General features: G+C 45.8%; 1 protein-coding gene across 5 annotated transcripts in view; it reads left to right on the top strand.

Moving 5' to 3' along the window:
- zmiz1a (zinc finger, MIZ-type containing 1a) overlaps positions 1 to 16,038 on the top strand; it is a 108,792-nt gene that overhangs the window by 47,675 nt on the left and 45,079 nt on the right. For all 5 annotated transcript variants that reach the window (XM_049736633.2, XM_049736634.1, XM_049736635.1 and 2 more), the window contains one exon: positions 12,295 to 12,369. The gene's annotated coding sequence lies outside the window, so the exon portion shown is untranslated. The remainder of the gene's footprint in view (positions 1 to 12,294; positions 12,370 to 16,038) is intronic.

The raw sequence follows: 16,038 nt of genomic DNA, 5'->3' as shown, positions 1-16,038 counted from the left end.
TTTTTTTTCACTTTTTGGGGCATTTTATGGCTGGTGCGACTTATACTCCGGAGCGACTTATAGTCCGGAAAATACGGTACTATTAATTGATGAAATACTTCATTAGGTAACATCATCGCTGGCTGCTAGATTAAAATCAATCCATGCTATTGATGGCCTTTGAGATTTTCATTACAGCTTCCAACAAAACCTCCCATTTCTATCGTCCTCCATGAAAGCAAAGTGATTGCGTTGACTCAAACTAAAATATTTGATTTTGCTTTGGAGAACAATGATATTTTATATCAGGCAAGCTCATCAGACAACCTGCATTTGGCGTGTTCACTCACTTCGGTTAAGACCGAAAGATAAGCAGGGCTATTCAACAATACTGAAAATATTCCACTTTTTTTTTTTTGTGTGTTTGTATTTGGTCCTTGGAAGGTAGACAAGCTAATGAGATGAGCAGTCACTGACCTTTTATCTGAATGCCGAGATTAATTCAAGGTTGCCGCCTTAAAAAGGAACAATCTCAATTTATTAATAACACGACACCTCATCAGTGTTTCCCTGCTAACACTTGATGGTATTTTGGACTTTACTCGACTGTGGATTATTTCTAGCTAGCGCTGCACGTGCCTTTGTCCTCGCCGGCTTGGACCGGAGCTTTTTGAAAGTTATCCGTCATATAGTGCCGTATTGCTTTTGCCTCACCTGCTGTCTAGTTTGCTACTATAGGGATTAAGGATGAGGATTGAGGCGCGATGGGTAGGTGGGATTCAGGCAGCAAATAAGTAAACGACCCGGTTAATCTTCCTTGGCGCGTGTGTGTGTGTGTGTGGTGAGCAACACCACCGCACGGGAAACATCTGCCTCACACACGCGTGCGCGCACGGGCGTTCATCCTTATGCGCATACAGCTCGACGCGCGCACAGTACCTACGCACATGCGCCACTAGCGGGGATCAGCCAAAGCGATTAGCGCACGGACGTCAGAGCATAGAAAGCCACCGCTTTAACACACACACATGCACACACACACACAAAGCCCGGTGCAATGAAGAGGGAGCGACTCAGCCCACGGAATGTGACACGCTTATGAAAGTGCGGGGAGACAACTTTTTTTTTTGCTGCTGTCGCTCTATATTCACAATTTTTTTTTTTTTTTCCCCATCAACCTTCCTCGTCATAACACATCGCAGCATCGAGCAGAATCGGTCCAGACAGCCAGCTCGGGATGAGTAATGTGGAGCACAGCAGGATTAATTTGTTTAGAAAGGGCCTATCATGGCTGTAAACATGTTACAGACTGTTGCCGTTTAGACGCAACCTCCCCCCGTAGCTTTAATTGGACGTGTTTTTAATGTTAGCGCCCACTGTTGACGCGCCGAACGAACACTGTGGCCGTTGTGAGGCCGCCGAGGAGAGGCAGGCGTGTTTGCGCCGCACGCTACGGGAGAATGCGACGCTTTTCGAAAATAAATCAACACGGGCGGCCATTTAACGTGCGGGGCTTTCGGAAAAACAAGGACGCAACCTTGTCGAGGTGCTGTTGAGTAGTAGACGCTTTCGAGAGGTCCAAAGGGTGACTTTCTGCTGTGTTTGTCAATCACTCTGACACGGCGAGGATGATGTCATTGTGACATTGTGGCAAGGATGACATGATAGAAATCAACATGATCATCAAATAACTCATCATTTGTGTGGTCGCATCTTAAAGAAATGGACGCATTTGAGTGAATTTTTAGGACAGGTGTTTCGTCTCAATTTGTTTGCGGGGAAAACGAGCCAAACACCACGTCATTGACGATAAGTTGAACTGCGTCCAAGCTAAACACAATTCCTCTGGGCAGGGTTGTGCTGCTTAATATGACGCTGGCAAACAAGAAACAAGAGCTCAGAACATTAACATAAATATTTAGGAATATACTAATTAATGGCCTGGATAATATGTGCGCTTATTTTGAGTTGCCGTGTCCCTCCAGGACTCAAATTAATTATGCAATGTTAAGTCACTATGAGGGTGCAGGTATGATTTTGTTGTCCCAAATCTCCACTGTGCTGCCATAAGTAAGCAAACTGTGCTAGCTAGGCGAGCTAGCTGGCAAATCGCACTTCGTAATAGCATTCATTTTCAGTGACGTCTCTTTATATATATTTTTTTTTAACCATTTATATTTGGCTGGGTTGTTAACAACCCTGTTCTCTTTGGTGCTCCAAATTTACTTGATGTTATTCACTTTAAATGAAATATTAAAACATGTTTAGCTCGTATTTCGTCATTTGAAGTGTCTCGGGCTTTTCCAGTGTTGCCTTTGTTTACCTTGGAAGAAGAGGAAATCAAAGCCTCTCGAGAGTCGGCGCAGCCTGCATCCTCTTGCATCAGTTTCTCCTCATGTTTTATTTTCCCCAGGTGAACGAATGCTTGTCCACATATCTGCATCGATGATAGAATTAGACAAAATTCAAGGAAATCTGCCTCGGGGTTCTCCAGCTAAGATGACTTGGATGCTAGGAGGTGTATTTTTATCCTCCCTGCGATAGTCATTGTGGTTATCGTCGTCTCGCAGCGCCTTTCTCACAAACACAAGCTGGCCGCCTCACTGAGGTAGAAAACGGTGCGAGTGGGAGGATGAGAGGGAACATTGTATTCTCTTCTCCAGCTTAAGAGACAGACAGAGTGGAGCAGGTTGTGTGAGGATATTTGCCGTGGAGAACAATGTCTAACTCTTGCCTCGGGGACACCTTTTACCCCCCCTCCCCACTCCCGCTCATGCTGCTGCACGGGAGTGGGAACATTCCTCGGCGTCGAGAGGCATTTTCAGTGCACGCTAGCACTTTTTTTTTTTTTTTTTTGTGTCGCCTTCAAGTCAAGAGTGTTGTGGTTTTGTCTCATTCCACTCAGCACACTTTTGAATGCCAATGTTATTTATTTATGATGTGATCCTTACACAAGGCATGCAAATTAAAGGGGACACAAGCAGCCACAAGAGCTGAATGTTGGAAATAAACATCAGCGATAGACAAAAACACACACAAGTGCCTTGAGATAGAATTTTATTTTAAACAAAACTAGTGATTTGGTTTAAGGCCTGCTTTTGTTAAGATAGATGGAAATCACTTTTAAATGACATATCTTGTGGTTTGTCTTTTGTCATCTCTTTGGCAAGTGTTTGTGGACAGCAGGCAAAGTGAGACTCAAGTATTTTAACTCTTGGATTGGAGGCAGCACGGTTATAGATACAAAAGCAAAATTAAATACACAAGCAGAAATGGCTCGTATTGGGATGCAAAAGCCTTTCTTTCAAATGATTGAAGTGGTTAGGGGATCGCGTTTTTGCAAAATTGTTCCACTCGTTTTTACCTAGTAGTTTTTGGAGGCTGGGACGGATGAATGACATTTCAATTAATTTCAACTTTCAATATTATGGCCCTTTAAGCAAACGAGGAAAGAAATGAGATTCACAGTCTGCCTCGAAGTCTTAAAGTCTTAAACATTATCAGTAGAGTTAATCCCGATATTATGATGATGTCACTTTGACCCTGAAGCCGATTATTTCAATTTCCATTATTTCCTATGGGAGAAATGTTTACAAATGCAAAGAAATCTCCAATCAACCGGATCATGTTCAACCTCAGAGGTTCCAGCGTAATCAGAATCTCGCCCCGGCATCATTGCGGCGGCGGCGGCAGCGGCTCCTCTGTGATGTCATCCATCACTGGCACTCTGTCTAGCGTCATCAATTACTCGCAGGAAAACAACATTAGAGGCCTGAATGGGACACAGAGTGGCGGCAGGCCTGACATGCTTGTGTTATACGATTACACAACCTGTTGGCCGGCCGCCTGTCAAGTGTCTGGCGCCCTTGATGAATGGCTGCAATACGCAGCCGTGCATCACAACACGCCACGCCACACACTCATTAATGGCTTCTCATAATGTCCGGAACGTTCCTCCGATTCCGCGGCAGGAGCAAGAGCGCATCAAGGGTGGCTGGCTGGTCGTCGCGGTCGAGAACGTTGAACTCCCTTTCCGATGCGCCGTTCAAGGCGGTAAACAAAAGAAGCGCGGCGGCCCCGTTTGAACGATTCCACAAGCTCGCTCGCTCGCTCGCTCGCTCGCTTATAACGCCGACAGACACGAGAGCCCGCGTAGGAATGATTGTTTCTAAAAGCGCAGCCCATATGCTCTTCTATTAGAGGCATCCCTGTCCATCTGTGGCCTATTTGCATAGATTATCAAGCACGTGCGCAGCCAGCGCCGGCGTCACAATGGCTTGACGGAAGCCGAGCTTGATTGCTCTTTCCCGCCGTGAATGAGGAGAGCTCGCCCCCCCCCTCCTACTCCACAAACAGATGTGAGCCTCGCTGAGACGGCCGCCACTCCCGAAAGCCGCAAATTGTTTTCGATGAGCTTGTTTTCTGACGAGCGTGTGGCGAGTGACCAGATCACAAATCCATGTTCTGCATTCTAATGGATAGGGAGGAGCGAGTATTGATACCGGGTCTCATTTTCAGGTGTCGGGTACTCGTGGATGCTGCCGCAGATACTAGAGTAAATCCTCCTCGGCAGTAGTTGGCGCTATATGGTGACTGTTTGACACATAGATAGGTTTTGTTGACAGTCTGCTAAATGAAATTGTATGCATCAAAAGTCCTCGAGGTGTGGTTGATCATTGACAAGTGACTAGTGTGTCTGAAATGTTTGTGCATCCGTGTGTGTGCATGTTTGAGTTTTCACACAGCTCCGGTTTCTCATTTTAAATGGTGACACCTGCAAATGCGTCTTGCAAAGTGCTGCCCGTTGTCCCTCTACTTGCTCGTAGGGGACCGTCGAAACAAAGCAATTAAGGCGGCTAAGGCTCTGTGGAGGCGGGTGTGAATTATGTGCATAAAGTATATAAATATATATATTTTAGAAAAACAATTTTTTTGAAGAGCCACAATAAAACCTTGCATTCCGGTGGCGAATCGTGCCAGTCGCAATGTTAGCCGTTTTACCTGTCTTCGAGTCACTTTAAATATAGAGGTCAGAGGTCACCAACAACCTGTTGACGCAGAGTAGATTTATGCCGCGCACACTCGCACCACACACACACACACACACACACACACACACACGACACACAGTACTCTGCGGCCCAGCGCCTCGCAGCAGCGGTTTCCTTTCCGCCGCTGATCTTCCGAGCTTCAGATACCGGAGCCCCAGTTATTCTCCCTGACCCTCCTAATTGAGAACGGCTGCGGCGGCCGAGACGGAGAGCGCGCTAAGCAGACAGAAAGCGGCAACGGCAAAGAGAGAGCGAGCCAGCAAGCAGATTCTCGCGTGAGAAGAAAGAAAGTGGCAACAAAAGAGCGGCCAAATGAAAGCAGTAAGGAGCTAAGCCTGCGTAAGGCCAACGCTGGTCAAGTGGGGGGATGGCTGCACGCTCAACAGTTGGCCTCCATCCCAATGCGCCATGATTCATACTTTGGCGTACACACTACTCGCTGGCCGGCAGCCAAGCGCAGATCGGCACAATAGCTTCAATGTCGATTTGGCTCCATTGTATAGAATGGGCCGCGCCGGAGCGTCCATGCTCGCTTGACTCGGCTCGCCTCCTCTTGCTGTTAAGTTCCACTTTCAAAATGGCACCTATACTTGATCATGCGTGGTTCCACCTGTTGCCGTGCTTTTTGTAGCTCCGTTTTGGTGGTTATAACTCCAAAGAAACAATTTTACATTATTTGACGTGGTTGAGGTTTTTTCCCCCGAGCCACTCCCTCAAAGTCGTCTTGAAAATATATCGACACGACGAGGAATTTACTCACAGGCCAAACCAACGCTGTCCATAGCGTAGTGCTTAAAAGGCAAGACTAAAAGCGAAGGTCGGGAAGAGGAGTGGCGAGTTCAGTGACAGCTGCGTGCACGTGGTGGATGTGGACGAGCGACTGTCAGAGCAGATATTTCGGTTTAGTGCCGCCTGCCAGAGACACTCCTCATGTCATCGCTGGGTGCCTGCTGTCACTGGCCGTGTGTGTGTGTGTGTGTGTTTGCCTACGACTGTGTGTGTGTGTGAGTGACAGTGACAGGGAGAGAAACTCGAGCAGCTGTCTTGAACGCTGCTCTGCACTGTTGCTTTCATCATCCGGTCAGATGCTGTTTGGTCACCTTTACCGAGCTTCTTTGATGTGAAATATGATAGAAACCTCTATGGTGTCTTTACCAATATTTTCTTGCCCAGCTAAGGCAATTGAGAAGAGATTTCCTTTCGCAATGCGTCAAACAAAGCAAAACGACTCAGTGGTAGGCGGATGAGTGCAGGAGGAGGTACAAATGACATGAAATATTGAGGAAAAGGCAGGCTTTGTGTTTTACATTTCCCGGGTCAACTCCGAGTCAGCGTGGGTGGCTGAGGGAGGCCTCGCAACAATTGATCAAAAAGCTCGCATGCCGGGTTGGATGTTTCATTTATTTTATCATCTTGCAGTGTTGTAATTAACTGGGCAGTGCGCTTATGAGTAATAAAATAAGTGAAAGATTAGCCCAGCTGTACTGGGAACAATCTGTCCAAATGTTACCGTGTGTCTTATGCGCTCCCATTTTTTGCCTTAAGTGTCTGCCTGCCTGCCTGCCATTGACTGTTTGATTGCAATCATCTGTTTCTGGAGTACCGTCGCCTAGATCGCAAACATGTGCTTGTGGCCAAGATGGTCACAGTGTGAGGTAATGGAATGTTTCAAAAGAGTAAGAGCATGCGTGAGGAGCGGATGCTGGAAACCAAAGAGCTAAGGATGTTGGCTTTTAAAGAAAATGTCCTTCACTGAAAATCCAAATCAGTTAGAAGACCAATTTGCACTTGCTTTAAAAGCCTCCATTTCCTACCTCGTGCCGTCGACACGGTAGCTAAAGGGTGAGATGTTTTTCTGTGTTGCTAACCAATGCGAAAAATAGCCAAGTTGTGCATACAAGTTGTATGTTGTTTTCCAATTTTTGGCACCGGCCCATTTTAGCTAGCTAGCTAACAATGCTAAAAATACCCAAGTTGCAGATATGAAGTTGGTGGATACTACAATTTCGACAGTAGCCCATTTCAGGAGTCAGCTTACTTATGCCAAAGATACCTCAGGCGTAGATTTGTATTTGTTGGATATTTTTATTTCTAATGCAACCCATTTAGGCTGCCAACCAGCTCACTTACAGCACTCCATCCTGAGTAGATAATCCCCAAAAATCATGCCCATTCATGCAAGGTAGAAATAAGATGACTCCGAAAAAAGCCTTTGCCTGGTACGCGTCCAAGCCACAATGGATAATTTGATCCACTTCCGATTCCAATTCTCTTCACCTTCCGTGACATTTGCTTGAGGGGGATCTCCCGAGCACACGCACGCCCACGGCAACCTGGGGTGTGTTTCCCCGAAAGTGTGTAGCGATAGCGACGAGCGCAGTAACACCGTGTGTAATTTAGTGGCAACCATGGCAACATTAGTCCAACTTTAGATTGCGAAGCTGCCAGCCTCGGTTTCCCCTGACAGCCCACACCCGTGTTTATGTTCTTTGGGTTAACACGGTTATCTCTGTACGTAACCTGAGCGCTCCACCTACACGGCCACTTGGCATACGGATCTGTGTGTGTGTGTGTGTGTGTGTGTGTGTGTGTGTGTGTGTGTGTGTGTGTGTGTGTGTGTGTGTGTGTGTGTGTGTGTGTGTGTGTCACATCTTGCAGCTGCAAGACCTGCCTCTCTCTCTCTCTCTCTTTCTCACTCTCTTTCCAGAATGAGCTGCAGGGACTTGCCAGTATTTTCATTCCCTCTGGAGGCATTTCCGCACACTAACAAAGCCCGGCCCGTGCGATGAAACGCAGAGGAAGTAGCCCCTTTATGAAGGAAGCAAGCCATTTTTTGGTGTGTGTGCGTGCGCGTGTGTGTGTAATGTTTGCACCGCTGACCCCGACCAACAGTTTGTTACATGCAAATTTACTTAAGAGCTCAAGTCAAGTTGGCTGCGGGCTTTTGTTTGCGCTGTAACACGAGGACAAGCCTCCTCTGTATGCCGTTCACTAGACACAGTTGCCTTCTGTTTGCCTCTCATTAACAGCTACAATAGCTAGCTTGTTGCTTAGCTTTTTCTTCGTCTGCTTTTTATTTTTTTTAAACGCCTTGTTAACCATTGACCCTTCGTAGTTGCTCTTCCTGGTGCGACGCTTGCCAGAAGGAAATGTGCTCAGCAAGCCCAGGTTGCAATTCTCCAGAGGGCCCGGTCGGCTCTGGTAAAGGGATTGAATTGAACCAATAACAGTCGAAAACGATTAAACGTTTTTACAACACTGTCGAACTAAAGCCGTAAAAGTTGAACTCTCTATCCTCGATAAATATCCGCGATAAATAAACGGCACGTCCCAATCCAGCCCGTGTTCTGTTTATTTAAGGGCACGTATTTTACGGTTTGCTTGAATATTAACTTTTCTCCTCGCCGTTCTGTCGAATGGGTTTTGCAAGAGAGACCACGCGGAGAACCCAAAATGTTTTGAAAGCGGGTCAACGGTGCGATCTGGCAACCGCAAAGCCGCCGAAGCCTGTCCGCAGCCCAGGCCCAGTGACACACGCTCTTGCCCATAAACAGGGATTTGGCCTTCTGGAGAAAATAACCTCGATAATTACTGAGTGAGAAGAGACCTGCCCACATCAGGAGGGAGGTAGGGGGGGAGGGAGACATAACCATCGACGCATTCCTTCATGCTGAGTCACGCTGGTGCTAAGTTTCCCCCTCGATGCGCACGGGTGCAAAGGGCTGCCGGCGCCGCGCTCCTTGCCGAGGACATTGCGGAGGATAACGAGAGCGCGGACCTCCGCCAAGGCTTTCTGGCCTGTGTAATCAATCAGGATCCAAGGCGACGCAATGTAGAAGTTGTGAGCTCCTCCGTTAATGCCGTCACGCTCCATTATTTTGGATTCATGATTTTGTTTTGTTTTGTTAAAACACTTATTTACTTATGAATTAATTAGTGAAGTATTCTGATTGGGGCGGTAACAATGCTTTCGATATGGAGATAGAATGGAAGCAAAATTTGCCTTCCCAACTTTCTCTCTCTTCACACCACAAGTTCTTTTTCTTCATTCTTGGTTTGAACTGGCACGTGGACAGCAGCCGAACGTCTGCGCTTGGCCCGCCGCCTGACTGTCTGTTTGCCTGTCATTTCACCAGAACTTGTTGAACTTGCTAGGGAGGCCAGGCCATTCATTCACGCCAGAATTGGACCAAACAGCCGTCACCACCGGGCACTCGCTCTTGCTTCGCTTCGAACTCTCACTTTGTTTGGGTGAGCCCGCTCGGCCCCTCCGGAGTTTTTGACACGTTTGACGCAAACATTAGCGCTGGATACGTTCCGTTTTCTTTAATACTTTGACTCTGTATACATCCGCTGTACTTCCGCGTTGCGTCATCTATGAATCCAGGGGATGAGGGATATCTTGAAGCAATCAAGGTAAAATTACAACTAATTTGCTGTCTAATGAAGTGACATCATGGAAGACATGAAGACAAGTTGCGCTCCACCCCAGCACGTCTCCAATATCACTCATAACAAAACATAAGTCGTTGAGGTCAGAGCCACCACTGTGCTAACCGCTAGTTCTTCCCCTTTGATTTTAAAATAACAAACGTTACCCCAGAAAATGTCTTCAAAAACAAAAAGGATGTTTTTCCTTTGTTTTTTATCCTTGAGGAGTTTTGCAATGTGTCCAATGCACTGTGATTGTCCTCTGTGACACGCAGCGCGAGGACGTGCATACGTCAGCCGTGACTTCATCCCTAACTCCATCCACATCCCTTCTTCTGCTCATTTTGTATTCCTCGTCAACCTTCTGCACTCCTAATGTCTTCACGTTATGATTAGCAATCGTGTCCCCCCCCCCACCCCCCTTTCTTTTTGTGCGTCCTCTGTAATGTCTGATGCCTCCCGTGTCCTTGGAAAGACGCCTAATAAGCTCCGACACACACGGCTGTCTCTACGCTCCGTAGACCTGTTCTCCAGCGTCAGCCCGGCGCACACTCGAGTAAACAAAGACTACCCCCAATACAGATAAACACACGCACGCATGCAACGCCATCCTAGCGTGCTAATAGAGCCGCGCGGCAGCCCGCCGAGGACGACGTCAACGCTAGCTCACTAACGCTGACCTTCCGCGTGCCAATCACAACAAATCCGCTGCCTCCGTTTGAATACGGCGAGGAAAGAAAAACGCGGCGCAAATTGAAAGCAGAAATCCCCCCGTGGTGTGAGACAAGATGAGCCTTGGAATAAATTATTGAGACGGCAGCCTCTCGTTTTCTTGCACGTCTCTCGCCTTCTGCTACGTTTAATGGCATCTGTGATGACGCCCAGTGGAGATTAATATATGTGTGTGTGTGTGTGTGTGTGTGTGGCCTGTTGTGTCGCGTGATGCTGGAACAAAGCCGAGACAGGGGAATTAGTTTCTTCTTCTACTTCTTCCTGGGTGTAAATAAACAACTAAGCACATCAATGCTTCCATTTGTGGCCTCTGTGATGGTGTCTGCAGGTGGCAAAAGATCTCGGTCGCCTCGTTCCCTCGTCGTCAGCGGACGAAAAACGCACCACGCCGCTCTCGTGTTTTATTAGTGGGAATTAATAAACAACCGCCTGGCTTTTGTACCCAACTTTACATGACAGTCAATATTATTTTAAGGAAAAAACTCACTCGCACAGTTCTCCAAATAAGAGACACAGCGTGCTTGCTTCAAGCTGTTTATTCTTTACCCGCAGTTCATGTTTACTGTAAAACTCGCATGTAAAACAAATGTCCCAAAAGGTTCAAGCTAACCATAAATGTGGTGCTACGCTGAAGACGAGCAGAACTGAGTGTGAATTGTTGTTTGTCTATACGTGCCTTGCTATTGGCTGATGACTAGCTCAAGACGAGCAACTAGCATGCCTATTGCCCCAAAGTCAACTGGGATAGACTCTAGTTAGCCTTGACCCTAATGAGCACGTATATAAAATGTATAGCTGTGTAAACAAACACAACAGCAAAGACAAATGAGCAGGTGCGACTGTTAAGGAAATGCCAGCAGCGGCTTGAGTGTGTGTGTGTGTGTGTGTGTGTGTGTGTGTGTGTGTTTGTGTAAGCATCAAGTGTTGTTTGCATTGTAATTATTGCAAACTGTGCTCACTTGATGAGAGGCATTGGAGGTTGCTAAAGCATTGAGTCGTAATTAATTTGACTAGAATTCCAACCATTCATGCTTGTAAAAAAATAAAATAAAATCCATTGCAGCTATAATGCTTTCATTTTTAATGTAACGCTTTCAAGGTTGCAAAGGTCCGTATAAATACAGCACTTAACAACTGTACCCAATGGGGATTTCCCCCCCCTCCCCCCCCCCCCCAATTGCGCCGTACAATTTACCCATCACATTTGGAAAGTTTTAAAACGACTTATCTCGATCTCACTCGCTCATTCATATAATAGACAAAAAGGCCACTCAACTCTCACCCTTCTTTAGACAGCAGGCTAGTCGAGAGAAAGAATCAGCAGCGTCTTTGTGAATGATCATTTCCTCACAGTATTTCTCACCGCTCACTGTACGATTGTCCTTAATGAACATCTTTATCCCGCACTAACAATAATGGAATGAGCCCAAACAGCAATGCGGTCTTAGTGACGGTTCAGTGGCCAATACGAAGTGTGTAAACACAGACAACACACCTAAATGCCAACACAATTGCACAGTGCTCATCTGAGCACTCCACTGGCCCGTCTATATCCCGTACGCCAGTGTGAAATTACGGTATCAGATCATATTTAGTTAATTAAAAGGCATATGACTAATTAAATTGGACTCGAGCATTAGTTGAGAGGGTGAATAAAGCGCGGAGGCGTATTTAGCTGTTAAGTGTAATTAAATGCGGGGCAAACTCAAGCCTGTGAAGATACACTATTTAAATGGTCCTCGCAGGACCGTGCAGACTGACAAGATATTAACAATAAAGACAGAAGAAGTTGTTCCGCTCATCTAGCAGGAATGATGAAAGCCTGCAGACTTAACTGACAGCTGCTTTGGCAACTGCACGACACCAGAGAGAGAAGGAAATCAACCGGCGTTTGTCGTTTCAAGTGTTTTAAGTGCGATATTTGTCAGGGATTAGACGTGCACGTTGTCAGCCCTTGTTACGCGCCTCCAATCTGTCAGAGGAGCGACAGGGGCGCTTTATTACATCTCGATAAACGACACCACCTCCGGTCGTGTTTGCCTATCACCCAAAAGCATATTGTGTTTTCTCACAAGCTCCTTTCCCTTTCGTCTCGTTTCAGAAGCGGGCCTGTGATCGATGAGGATTAAGGCGCCCATTTGGTCAAAGTGAAACGCGGGATCGCCCTCCTCCACTGGTAAGCGTGGCGATTTCGCACCTACCCGTTTGGGCTCGGGAAATAGAGCGCTGGAGTTTTGCCAGCCGGAAAAAGACGTGCACGCTTTGAATGATGCTTCACGCTCACGCACTTTGTCCTTGGAGTGAAGAACGCAGACAATATTAGCGCCTGCTTGCTTGTAAAGAATGTGAACAAGAGTGTTGAATGGAAGGAAACTGATTCCATAATGATCGCTAGTTATGATTAAACATCAACACACGACGCTACCTTAACCTGTTGCTTTTCCTTAGCTCGATAAACTGCAGTATTAGTCCCCAACAGTCTCCACTTTGCTGCAGCGGCCCTTAGATTCCTCTCATATTAACATTGTCTGCTTTTCACATATACACATTGTAAAATGACAGCAATGAATACATGCTAAATTTATCTTAGCCTGTTGCCGTGCCTTGGCAACAGCAGAAATATATCCTTTTGTCTTTCCTTTTAAATGTAGAAAAAAGACGGTATGGAAAAAATCCGTTTAAACCAATTGCAAACGATGAGGTATCGGGTACTCGCGGAAGCCGCTGATATTAGCTAAGGCAAAAAAAATTATGTAAACTAAGTCGTCCTCTGCAGTAGTTGGCGCTGTACTGCACAGCGGCAAATCATCAGCATAAGAAAGGTCTTTATTCAAAATATTTTGGCGATTGTGTTAAATGATTTTGAATACATCAAAAGTACTTGAAGTATCGGTACTCAGTATCGAGGAGTGCTCTAAGAATAAGTACTCGCACGTTCATGCTAACGTTAGCTGTTCCTGGGCCTTAAATAAACTTCCACCTTACTGCAGCTGCCCTCTGTCTCCACCCCCATTAAATTTGTCTTACTACGGAGCGGAACAAACAAAATATAAATGCTAATGCAAGTTTATCATCTTATTTTAACTTAAGTATTATAGTCGAATAGTCTCTACTTTGCTGCCGCTGCAGTCCGTAAAACGTGTATGCTTTACTCATGGAATGTAGCACACCAATTATACGGATTGCTAAAAATGAACGCACAGGCTAATGTTACTTTATCTTGTTATTATACCTTCACTCCATTTTGTTGCTGCCCTCAGCCTCCTATTGAATAAAAAAAAGTCTCCTTGCTGAAAAAAATCAATATATTTGACATTGGTTAGCGTTGCTCATGATGCCTTCGATGCAGCGTGGTTTTTACAGTTTCCCTCACAAGTGGAAAACAGTTTGGCCCAAAAGGAAAAGGATATAAAAGTACACAGCCAAGACCAAATTTGAGACTTTTTGCCCCCCCTACCTTATTTTGGGCAAAATTGTTGACAGAGTAATTTGTGTTTGTGTGCAACAGCATCAAAAACGCTGCAAGGTGAATAATTTTTGGTGGCATCTGCACATTGTGCAATATGCTAATGAGCTGAGCTGCAAAAGCCAGATTGCCAGGAGTGAGATGCGGGGTGAGGAAGAGGGGAGTGGAGGGGAGGGGAGGGGCAGAGTGGAAAAAAAGGGAGGAAAACAGACTGAGGCCTCTGTAAATTATGGATGCAACCTGCGATTTCCAAGAGGAAAAAAGGAACCTCAAGTCATGCATATCAGATTACGCATCTACGACATTTTCTTATCATGCTCCATGAGCAATCATGGATTGCAATCTAGCTAGCGCGCGCGCGCGTGTGTGTGTGTGTGTGATGGTCGGGAAAAGAGAAAGCACTTCCACATTCATCCACGTCAAGTCGCGTGTGGCTGTGCGCTCGAGCGTTCCTCCAAGTCAATATGACGCGTGTCCAAAGCCTTGTTGACATTTTTCTGCACCGTTGTGTTTCATTGCGTGCACCGTGTCGACCCGTTAAGAGTCTCGACTCCCCGCCAAGTTCGCAGGGCCAAAAACCTGCGATGCTGATACGTGCTTTCTTTTAATTAGAGCCATGTTGCTCATTATGTATTTTGCCTGCTTGTGCGTTTCAACAATGCTTAGGTGCCCTCACGGCAACTTGGGACAGAGGTTTGTCTAATGGCACCTTTTCGACAGAGTCGTGCGTACAGAGCCATCGGGAAACATCGCTTCCATGTTGCAAGTCGATGACGTAAAATAATTGTTAGGCGAGTTACACGTTGTCTCCCTGTTATGAAGTCATATTTAGCTAGCTTAGTGTTAGCTAGCTTGGGCTTCCTGAAATACGCTAGGTTATTATTGCTATTATTCTCAGACTTGTCAAAATGTAACACAGGCAAAATATTCAGGCTTGATTATTACACTCCATGATTTAAAAAAAAATGGTGTAATCGTAAAAAAAAACGATTCTTGTCAAATAAAATAGCTAATTTTGGAACATTTTGTTTGACTTAAATGGAACATAAATAGTTTAATTTCACCTAATACGTATATATACTATATTTTTTTGCGTCTGCACATTTTCCTGTGATGTACCCAAAAATTGTTTGAATCATCAGGATTTCGATTATTACCAAAGTAATCATAGGGACGATTATCGGTACCATTTCAGATGGTTCGTATCAACCTCCTCGTTGTGCCTACTGAATATTTAGCATCTCCAGAAAGCAGAATAAGACATCAGATGCAAACGCTGTCGCTGTCCAGAGTCCAAATCATCCCTTCCAAATGGAATTATATCGTTTGTTGAAGATGGGTCCGCACCCAGCGTGCCTCCAAAGCGCCACCATACAACCGTCCAAACAGCACGTTCATCCTTCTAAAGGGAAATTACCTCATTTTAATTCCGCTGCGATGCCCCTGCCGTTCAATTTGCCCTGCGTGGTAAGAAGAGGCTGATGTTTTCTAAGAATTGGACTGGAGCCGCATATTGCACTTTAAAGCCAGATGGGTTCATAAACGACGAAGCCGTCCGTCCCTGATCTCGCCCTGCATGTAAATGTGTGTTAATGTGCAAAGTAGGTCATTTATTTGGAGCAGAGTGCGCCGCTCTGACACAGTGGGGGGAATGATTTCACAGGCAGACATACAGTATCTTCTTGATTGGGCGATTTAGTCGGCTGATACGTTGCTAATATGTGCAGAATAACACGCCGGAGGGAGGGAAGGACTTTGGGAGGGAGGGTGTTGGAGGTGAAAATCGCCACAACGCGTCCAGAGGCAGCATCGCTAACCGTAACCTCAGACGGCAGCCCTGAGAAATCAGACAAAATCAGATTACCAAACAAACAACTAAGAGGATTAATCCTGAGCTCTTTTTTTTTTTTTTTTTTTTTTTGGGCCCATCAGATGGACATTAAATCTGCAGTCTTTAAAATCCCACACAATGATTTTGACTTCACAGCACTCATTTTCCGCTCACATATTTGGATGCCAGCTTTTCTCTTCTGTGTGAACTCTGCCCTTTTGTTCTGCCTGGAGAAATTGCTTCTCTAAACAGGCCTATCGCGTCGCTCTTTAAAAATATCTCGGCGGGGTGTGCAAATCTGACCCTCCGATCAGATGCCGCGCTACTGCCCGATAAGCCCCGCGCACCATGTTATTATTCTGCTTTTCGTTTGGTCGTCTGTTGAGGCAAACTAGCGGTCCTAATTAATAGAATTAAAAAGGGATGTATCATGGGTAATTGACTTTTGTATTTATTGTATGTCCCGCCCACCAATCAAGTGTGAAATTACACCTAGGAAGTAAATTTTGCTGACTTGCAGCATCATGTATGTTGGTTGGGTGATGTGT

Source organism: Syngnathus scovelli, chromosome 12 (assembly GCF_024217435.2).
Source record: "Syngnathus scovelli strain Florida chromosome 12, RoL_Ssco_1.2, whole genome shotgun sequence".
NCBI classification, from domain to species: domain Eukaryota; kingdom Metazoa; phylum Chordata; class Actinopteri; order Syngnathiformes; family Syngnathidae; genus Syngnathus; species Syngnathus scovelli.
The sequence above is the reverse complement of the archived record's forward strand: the minus strand, read 5'-3'. Positions and strand labels throughout refer to the sequence as shown.